Source organism: Anoplophora glabripennis, unplaced genomic scaffold (genome assembly GCF_000390285.2).
Source record: "Anoplophora glabripennis isolate ALB-LARVAE unplaced genomic scaffold, Agla_2.0 scaffold643, whole genome shotgun sequence".
Lineage (NCBI taxonomy): Eukaryota > Metazoa > Arthropoda > Insecta > Coleoptera > Cerambycidae > Anoplophora > Anoplophora glabripennis.
Window position 1 is genome coordinate 30827 of NW_019416760.1, and position 10771 is coordinate 41597.

The window sequence follows — 10771 nt, forward strand, 5'->3', positions numbered from 1 at the left end:
AAAAATCCATCTTACGTCGGATGTGGCACTCATTAAGTAAATGAGAGCAACATATTTGTGCCATATTTAGGCGACTATAACATTTATTCAGTAGTTTTGCCAACGAAAAACACTACAATGGTTTAATTAAAAAGAGTACAGAATACGGTTTTATATACAGAAGCACATTATAAAATGAATGCTACAACAATTTCTACGTCAGCTGAGATGGAATTTGGTCAAATTAATGCCTCATTATGCCCGAAAAATGCGGAAAACGAAATGCGGTTTAACACCAGCATTAATGGAAATCGATTGTCAATTTGTTTTAATGAATCCTTTTATATTCTTCTTCGCCAAAGCTATGTCCGCATTGTATGTGATCTGTGATCTTTCATAATTATTTATTATTTAGAACGTAATCACTGAACTGGTTTGTAAATAGATAATAGTTGCAGTGAAATGATATTTTTTATAAAGTGAAAAGGTTTTAAATATTCAGTAGTTAGAGTCTGCCGGACTATGCGAAGAAAATGAGATTTATAGGTGTATGTTTTTTTTTCTACAAAACTGCAGGCATTAGATTGTGAAATATACGTGAAGACTGAGCTTATTTAAGGGTTGCATTTATTTTCCTTATTTTTAGTTTTGAATATAACAAATTAGTTACTGGAGTCTATATTGACATTCCTTTTACATGGAATAAGGAACCCACATTTTCAATCATCTTTTTAAAAATAAAATTGTCATCTTTAGGCATTTTAAATATTAGCAACTCATTTAAAAAATTACGTCGATGTGTAAAAACAAATGCAACAAAATAAACGATATATACATGAGATACCTCTATGAATGCGCCTTCCAATGCAATGCTTAAAATTATGTGGAATAGACACTCTAAAAATATTCTTGTTTGCTTATTTCGATCACACTATTTGTCCCGTTGTTCACGAATTATATTTGTTTCACTGTTGACGGCCTGCATTGTGAAATGCGACCAGTTACGGTGGCGGTTCCGTCCGTAGCGGATTTAAAACCAAAAACAAGAACCGAAATGAACATCAGAGCAGGCCCCCATCCCCTATCTAGCTAATTGAACCACGGCATAACAACCCAGGAAACCATCGTACTTTAAAAATAAATGTTATACCTATTTAGTTAAATGATATGGCAACAAAAAATATTGCCTCTCCTAATTTATATGTTGGTGCTTAACTCCTTCTTGCACCAGAGCCTAGTAGTGGCCTCAATCTGACAATTAGGTCATAGGTGGGCACTTTTTGCCTACCCTGCCATGCCATCACTTATCCACTATCTGCCTTTGGCACTCCTCGAACCTACTTGACCCCCTGATGAATGTCATCATTTTGATCCATGGCAGGCCCGTCACATCATCCCCTTACAACACATGGGTATCAAAGAATTAACTTTCCGAAGTTAACGCAGTGTCCTCTTCAATTCTTATCAAGCTTAAATACCCTTCAAGACCTTCACCATTTGGTTTAGGGCTCTTCGATCAAGGCTCAGCAGCCATCTCGTTTTAGATTTGTTAGGCCCATATATGGGCCTGCCTACATCCTCTATTCATCCTCCAGTTTTGATCTAATATTTATTCAGGGTGTATAGGGGACTCTTACAAATACAATTTTGTAAAGAAAAAAATCAAAAAGGGCAGTTCAAAAATACACTTCTGCACGGCGCTGGAAACTGGTCCACTGTAAAACCAGATCTGGCACAATGCGTCCGTCACGGCGGCAGTTATAAAAACGGACAAAAATTTGAAAGAATTTCGCAAGGAAAGGAATAAATAGAATTTTATAGCACCTATTTTATATCAGCAAATTCAACTGATTTTCCCGCTATTGTTATTATTAATTAATAAAATTAATTTGTGATTTTAAATAATAAAATAATTTGACATACCTGACAAAATTTTGTCCACCGACATGTAAAAACATTTGGGTCCGTTTTACTCAGTTTCTAGGAACTAATGCTCTCTTTTTTCACCATAACACAAATGCTTCACCATAATACAAATGTTTTCTTGCTTCACCATAAATTAAACCGATATCAATCAACTCCGAGTTGCTATACATGCCAGCCATATCGGCTTAACTACTAAAAAAACTACTGTAAACACGACGACTGTAAAATCGGATTTCAGTATACGGAGTCGCCGAGGCCACGTGGCCACGCGTATTATGAATGACGTTAGAAACTACACTTGTCCACCTATGTAATGGTTGAAAGTACTACAACTTCAATGATTTTTTTATCGGAATCTATATGGATTTTACAAAAATTTTTTTACGATATTGACTCAATTTCTCATGCATCTATTCCCAAATATTTTTGGATAAGTTGTGAATCACCCTGTATAAATATTATTGTATGAAATTAGGTAATTAGTTATAAATATAATTAGTAATAGTTAAAAGTTGTAGAGTTCCTTTTTATGAAAATTATGAAGGCAAAAAAATCGCGCATGTACGATTACATTGTGAGTAGTAAAAGTAACTGATATAAATGTCAAATTTTAAAATTTAATATTTATACATTTTTTTTAATGACCCGATAAGCTGTGTTAGCTTATGTTTCTCTATTTTGTTAGGAAAGCTAGTCAAATAACAGCGAGAATTATTTTTCTCAGTGGTGGCAAATCAATATTTTTTGTGAAAAAAACAGTTCTCATAGGACAGACAAATAAATTGTAAACATACATCTGATAGCAATTGTATTTTATACCGCACCTTCAACTCAAAATACCGACATTTTTTTTAAGTAGAGTAGGTACTCCGTATAGTTTAAAATAATTAAATATGGCCAAAAAAAAATTATCTAATTTGGACTTTGACACGTGCAATTTTTTCCTCGGGTAAAAATGGACCCGTGCAAATAGCATTTTGTGTCCTCAAAGTTCATATAAAGAAGACAGAAGAGAGGCTACCCCCAAATTTAAACCATAACGTATTTCCTGATTAAAAAATATTCTTTTTGCAGATACCAGTTTTTTTATTATTTTGTTAAATCTCATCAATTCCCTTAACTTACGAAAAATATCGTGGCCACCATATATTTTTCATCATTGATTAACTGATAAATTAATCCAGTTGTCCACGAGAAACTGAAAAGCTTTAAAAGCAGATTAATACATTCCATTTATACCTATCGCATTCCAGCATTTACAAAAACTAGCTGCCGTGAAATACGATGGATAGCGATTAATAATAATCTATATACGCTCGTAAAATGTGACTCTCATAATGCTGGCTAAGCTACACAATCATTTATAAAATGTTGTGTTAACAAAAATTCGTACAGTAACGGTGTGACTTTGTCCCGTTTTTTTATGCTTTTTTATAACTAGATTTTTTTTATTAAAATGTATAGTGCAAACTATATATACTTTTAACCTTTTAGCTAAAGACAAGCCACATGCAAGCTCGTGACATTCTGAAAATGCCTTATGAATAAACCTCCTGACAATTATTGTAGAGGATGTGGGTGTCTTTGCAAACAGAAAATGTTTTAAAAGCTATTTTTAAACGTATTTCATTAGAAATCAATAAAAACTATCAAATATTTTTTAGCAAATATATAATAAAATTAGTTTTTTCATATAAAAACAAAACAAAAAATACAAAAATACTTAGATCAAATATCAATAAGAAACCTCGACATAATAAAAATGTTAACAGCCTATCTAACATAGTGTAATTTTCATTTTTTTTTTGTTGATAAGAGAAAAAAATATGTGGCGAAATCACAGAAAAGTAACACCGTTTCATAAATTCTATTAAATCTCTAAGCTGAATATTTTAAAAGTAATTTTATCTCTTCCCACATTTTGTCCACAACCTTATTTTTATAAAAACGTGATAATCCTACCTTCTCGGATGACATAATCTATCAAGTGACATGAGTATGACTGTAAGCTGTTATTTTTAGCAACACATGTGAACATTGTTGGGTTAGGAAAACAGTTCCACACGATAAAAAATGTATTTAAAAATATGCTGGCTTTACAAAGTTGTCTTGAGCTGCACCATCATACCATAAAGCAATATATACCGGGTGGGGCATTTATCTTGAGACAAAATATGTAATATCTCAGTTGGACTCGATTATTTCGAAAAAATTATAGGGCTCCGAGGGGGGCATTGAAAGGTTAATATTACGACTTCAGATCTAGACCGGAAGTGGTGTTTTTAGATCGGAAGTAGATTTGTTTAATTGGAAATACCCATTTTTTACCACGGATTTCGGTTGAAAAACGAAAAAGATATTACTATTTGTTCTTATTATTTTTTCGATTTAACCCATACTTTGGCCATAAAACAAACAAAAAAAAACAAACAAGAATCTTGTTTCAGCGGAGTACCTTGGAGTACAATCCTTGGAATGGAGTATAACACTGTATGCGGCGCCCTCAAACATTAAAAAAACTAAGTAAATATTTGAGTTTATCATCATCAATGATAAAAACTGGGAGTTTTCCCTAACCTAATCAAAATACCTAACAAAATTTATTTTTGGACGCTCTGTATCTCAAGAACTAAGCCGTTTATGTTCATATGAAATTTTCATCCCAAAATTAGTCAAAGATTCACCCTTTTTTAAAGTTTGTACAAGTACTTAATAAACACCCTATATATTTCAAAAATTATAATTGTATTTATATTGGTTAGAAAAAAAAGACAATCAACATAAAATAGTATCATACACATTATTGAGAACACCTGAAAATAACATTCTTCAAAAATATTAAAATATCTAATTAAGAAAATGTCACGTAATCAATTAAACACCAACAATTTCCATCAGTAGAAGGTATAGAGAAGCAACAGCTTGTGATATTGGCCATTAACAAGCTCCTTCAGGCAACATGTGGATAATATGAGGGCCCTAGGAGATAAGTTCCCATCGACATGTAAATATACACCTAAAAAGGAATTCATTTATAGGATTTTTATTCAACTAAGGGGGACGATGTAAATAACCACGGGAAATTGATCGTGTTATTTAACAATTTCAATAATTTATTATTGTATATTGTACAATTATACAGCATATATTCCGTAAAGGAAGTTTACTGGGAAATAAAATAGATAGATATCAGGAAAAACATTTGAAATTTTTTAAATTACTCTTGTCAGTGGAATCAACATAACTAACATATTTATCTGTCTCTGATGGTGCTGCTTGTTAATCAGAAGTTGACACCAATTTTGTTGCTTAAATTATAATTATATAGGGTTATCCATTTTCTCTTTGGGAAAGTGAAGTTTAAAAAAACACACTGAATATTTAAATTTCGATGGAACTTTTATTTCATAATAAAGTTTGGACTATGCCATTATGCGTGAAAAACAATAACATTCAAATGTCCTCCACGGAACCGTTTGCAGGACTCAATCTTTTTGAAGTAATTTTCGAAGACTTTTTCACACAATTCGGGCAATAATTCGGCCATAACTTGACGTATTTCGTCCTTTAATGACTCCAAAGTTGTGGGATTGTTCGAATAACCATAGTCTTTCGCATAGCCCCACAAAAAGAAATCTAAAGGTGTTAAATCGTAGGATTTTGGTGGCCAAGCCACATCGCCGGATCTCGAAATTATGCGTCCTGGGAATTATATAATACATTAAAACATGATACATACATAGGTATAAACTAAATAAATAGGAAACAAAATAGTATACATATTTTTTATTGTATTCATTTTTTAAGGTAAAAATGTGAGTGCATCTCCATCTGCAGAATTAACACTGTTCTCGATATATTTCAGTATATTTTTTTCACATTTGCAGAGCTAACTGTAACGGTACAGTCATCAAATAAAAATATTAGACTTGACTGTGACTTCGTTGCCTTTAAAAATATCGGAAAAATAAAATATGATTTATTCGTTAATTTTTCAATAGTAGTTTATTTGTTTTAACAAAAAAAAAAGAATAACTGAGAAATACAGACAATAGACTTTAGTTAATGCAAAGATTTAAATTCCTATTACTGCTTAGTAATAAAAATTTTCTTTGAAAACATTGCGCTTATGATTATTTTGGTGATAACTTCCATATTATTACACATAAACATATCAAACACTATACCACTGTAGCCCTGAAAAACTAACTAACCAGTAAAAATAAACATGATGTTACATAAAAAAAATAGTTGATATCTACAACGACATTGCAACAAACTTTCGGGACTTACTTTTCTCATCAAAACAAACCAAAAAATTGGACTTGAATACTCAAGAGCTTCAAGATAAAACCCTTAAATTTGGTACACTTTAATTCCCTTATAGTTAGTTACCCTCATATAAAATTTGCGTTGGAATTAGAAAGGATTCGAGAAACTTCAACTGTCAAAAAAGGTTATTTTACATTAAAGAGAAAGAGTACAAAACACACTATGTTTTAGTAGCGTATAGTCAGTTATTCTGCCCAATTAATTTATCAACAATTCGAGATATAATTATTATGGAACGCTTCGTATAACTACTTTTCTTTCATATATATACGCAATTGCTTATTTGTGTAAAATTTCAAACTTATACTTTATTGCTAAAAATACGCCTGACTTTGTTATGGTTTTTGCATTGTATGTAAACACTTAAGAGTAAAAAATAGTTAAATTCGTAAATAACCTCTCTCAAACTCTACAAGAAACGTCAGACCCTTTCTAACATCGACGCCACTGCTCCGGCTTGGTTCGTAGGTATTTTCTTCTTTAGCCATGATGTTAGGAACTCTGAGCCATCTTTTGCCAGGCCCAAATCTCGAACGAGATCATTTAATTTTTCTTGGGATATTGTGATCTGTCTTGTTCACAACGTGATATGGAATATATTCGTCGTCATTAGTATCACTAGCACTGTCAGCGATACTTTTATTGTCACCCAGATTTTCTTCTTCCCAGAAAATTCTCAGAAGGTATTAAGGAAATGAAGCGTCTGCGACTGCTGGTCATTAAAACGAGACTTACCATTACAATCAAGAAAACTACTTCGCAGATCCTTTGACATAAAAATAGTTCGATACCACAAAAGTGAGTAGTAGTCTCGTAGTAATAGTGAGACATAGTGATTTCATGTGATTCATCAAAGCAAAAAACCTCTTATCTTGAAAAATGGTGAATGACACATTGGGTTAAAGCTTACTGAAGTAGGCATATTCATACTACAAATTTGTTATGTCAAAACAATTAACTCGAAAGTCGCAGGCTCTGGGTTAAAGGATTAAAGCTTTCTTTCTTCAATCTTATTTGTTACTCAAATTTTAATATGCATAAATGCTTAATTTGAGTGTTTTGAGTTTAGAACTTGAGAGTATTTAGCAGACCTGATCGGGTCAAACTGACACCGGATTCGAATTCACCGACTTCAAAAACATGTAGATACCATGGTCTTGTCTTTCGGACCTCCCACTTTTTTTGTGGGTCTGTGTTATCAAATATTTTCAATGCGGTGATGCTTTTTAAAATTTAACACCTTGTATCTCCAAAACTAGTGGTTTTAAACCCATGATTCGTTTGAAATGTTTTTGATTTAAATCCTCAAATAGATAGAAAACACCTTGTATAATGTAACTCTTCTTCATTGCACATACTTTAATGTCTTAACTAACAAAAGTAGAAGTGGGTATTGCCGATGGTGTTATCGAAATTTTCTAAGAAGCACCTGCGGTATTAAATATATGATATTTTCAAAACTAAGTTCTGATAGAGTTATGATTTACGCAATTTAAAAGTGAAATAAATTAAAATGAACAGTTTTAAAGTAAACTTGTAATAGTCTAATAAATCTCGGGCACTGGTGTCGTTAATGGTGCTAAACTGACTTTAGTGTGTGGTAAACTTTTACGAGTCGATATTCTTTCAGTTTCACTTTATATTGGATGGATTATGGGGGGCCACTGTTCTTAAGGTGGAAAATCTATTCCCAGCATTCATAAGATCCAACGGGATATACAGTATCTATATTGACTGAACCTGAACCTTATCTGCCCCATTATTTACTTCTTCTTTATCATTATTATCCCAACACAATATATATTCTCTGTGTTCTGTATACTAAGCAGTTGATAAAAAACGGTGATAAATTCTTGAAAAGTGTTTTGACAGGGTTGCTTAGTTTACTGCTCATTTGGAAACAATACAGACATCCATAACAGAAGAATTATGTTAATTAAAGCAGCCGAAAATGATCCAAGGGCTCAAGTTCTTTAAAAGTTCTAGCCCTTTTAAATTTCCTTTGCTTTGTTATCTTTTATTTTCTCATTAATGTTAATGCAAAAACCATAAAAATATATAAAAGATGATTATCGCAGCAAATTATTTTTTAATATTCTCAGTGTTTATTAAAATAAATGTATACATACCTAATAACTCCCTTTTTCATTACTAAGATTACAAGGAGATTTGTGGTGAATATACAGGGTGTTAAAAAATGAGTGTAAAATATTTAAGGAGGTAATAGTATGAACCAAAATAAGCAGAAAAAACAAACATGGGTCCGCAAAGTAAGGGTTGCGGAGATATGGAATGTTTTATGTTTTTTAGCCCCTTTTTTTATTTTGCTTTTGCAAAAACGTTGTGTATTTTCTTATAATAGTTGGTTGATGTTTAGTGAAATAAACAGTACGTATTTGACAGTTGTTCTCAGTGCACAAGTTTTCTTTCGCTATGGTTGGTTACTCTAACGCAGAATTAACAGACATGCATTTCATGCATGGTCATGCTAATGGGAACGCCATCGAAGCGCGACGTCTTTATGTTGACGCTTATCCAAATCGCCAGATTCCTTCACAACGCATATTTGGAAGAATTCACCAAAGATTGCGTGATACCGGTTCCTTGAGCAAACAGTGCCATTTATCCGGAAAACCAAGGTCGGTATCCACTCCTAGAGCAGAAGAAGAAATTCTAGCACTGGTAGAGCAGAATCCAAGTACGAGTGTGCGGAGAATATCAGCCGAGGTAGGAATTAGTGGTCCTCTTGTTTGGAGAATCCTTCACGAGCAACTGCTTTATCCATACCATGTGCAACGAGTACAGGCCTTAAATCCAATAAATGATCATCAAGCACGTTTGGTTTTTTGCCGCTGGTTTCTACGTCATGATGCTGAAGACCCTCGTTTTCTTGCAAACATTCTTTTTACTGATGAGGCCGGGTTCACAAAAAGTGGAGTGTTTAATTTTCACAATACGCATATTTGGGCCAACGAAAATCCTCATGCTCTAATAGAATCTGGACATCAGGCACGTTTTTCATTAAACATTTGGATGGGTATTGTAGGTGACCGGTTTCTAGGTCCTGTTGTTTTACCAAACCGATTAACAGGCGCAGCTTACCTCAACTTTCTGCAGAACACACTGTATGAGTTTTTGGAAGACATTCCTTTGAATCAGAGGCAACAAATGTGGTTCCAGCATGATGGTGCTCCAGCTCATTTTTCCATGGCCGTTAGAGAGCATTTACACCAAACTTTTCCACATAGATGGGTAGGAAGGGCCGGACCTGTTTTATGGCCTCCAAGATCGCCTGATCTGAACCCTCTAGTTTCTTTGTTTGGGGATATTTGAAGACATTAGTGTATGGTACTCCTGTAAATAGCCTGGAAGAGCTGAAGCTACGGATTAATCAAATGTGTCAAGAAATCCAAACCAAGGAGGGTGTTTTCGAAAGAGTTCGAATATCGTTGAGTCGAAGATGTCGTGCCTGCTTGGAAATGGACGGAGGGCACTTTGAACATCTTCTGTAACTTTGTTTTTTGTTTGTTAAAAGCTTCCTTTGTCGGTTTATTCCTAATAAAATAAAATGTTTGAAAAACGAATAGTGGTCCATATCTCCGCAACCGTTACTTTGCGGACCCATGTTTATTAAGACTTTTCTGCTTATTTTGTACACCCTGTATTTAGCACATCAGAAGAATATGGATTTACGATTTGCTCCAGTTGTCTTAGGTTATTATCGGAAATTTTGTGGCGACAAGTAAGCGGCAATACGTGTTGTAGTAGCGTAAATAGGCTAAATCTGTGATCAAGCCGTGTGCTGCTCTATGCTCACGATACACAATGCTACTGACTGCCACAAAAACACGTGCCACCACTCGACCAAGCAAAGCGTCAAACTCACTAACACACGCACAAGCGACAATGAAATGCATGGCCAATGTCCCTCAGCAAAAAACCTGGATTTTTCACCGGGAAGCCATTCCAACGGGGTAGGATTTAGGATGCCGTTAGATGCGTGTCGAATAAATTGATCGATGAGAAGCTTCAGATCAGAGGCAGACATGTAATGTACATGTTATTGTGCAATGACGCGTATAATAGTGGGATTGTTAAAGTGTGAAGTAGTTGATGCTTTGCCACCATTGGTAAAAACAACATCTATAAAAACTGCAACTATTTTATATATGCGCCTGTGACCTTGGTAAACGTTGAACGATCATTTTCGTTTTTGAAATGGGTATTTACCGATCACCGAAGACGATTAACCGCGGAACACAGGACAACTGTTAATTATTTTCTAAAATCGTTTTCCTTATGAGTTCCTTGAGCAAACAGTGCCATTTATCCGGAAGACCAAGGTCGGTATCCACTCCTAGAGCAGAAGAAGAAATTCTAGCACTGGTAGAGCAGAATCCAGGTACGAGTGTGCGGAGAATATCAGCCGAGGTAGGAATTAGTGGTCCTCTTGTTTGGAGAATCCTTCACGAGCAACTGCTTTATCCATACCATGTGCAACGAGTACAGGCCTTAAATCCAATAAATGATCATC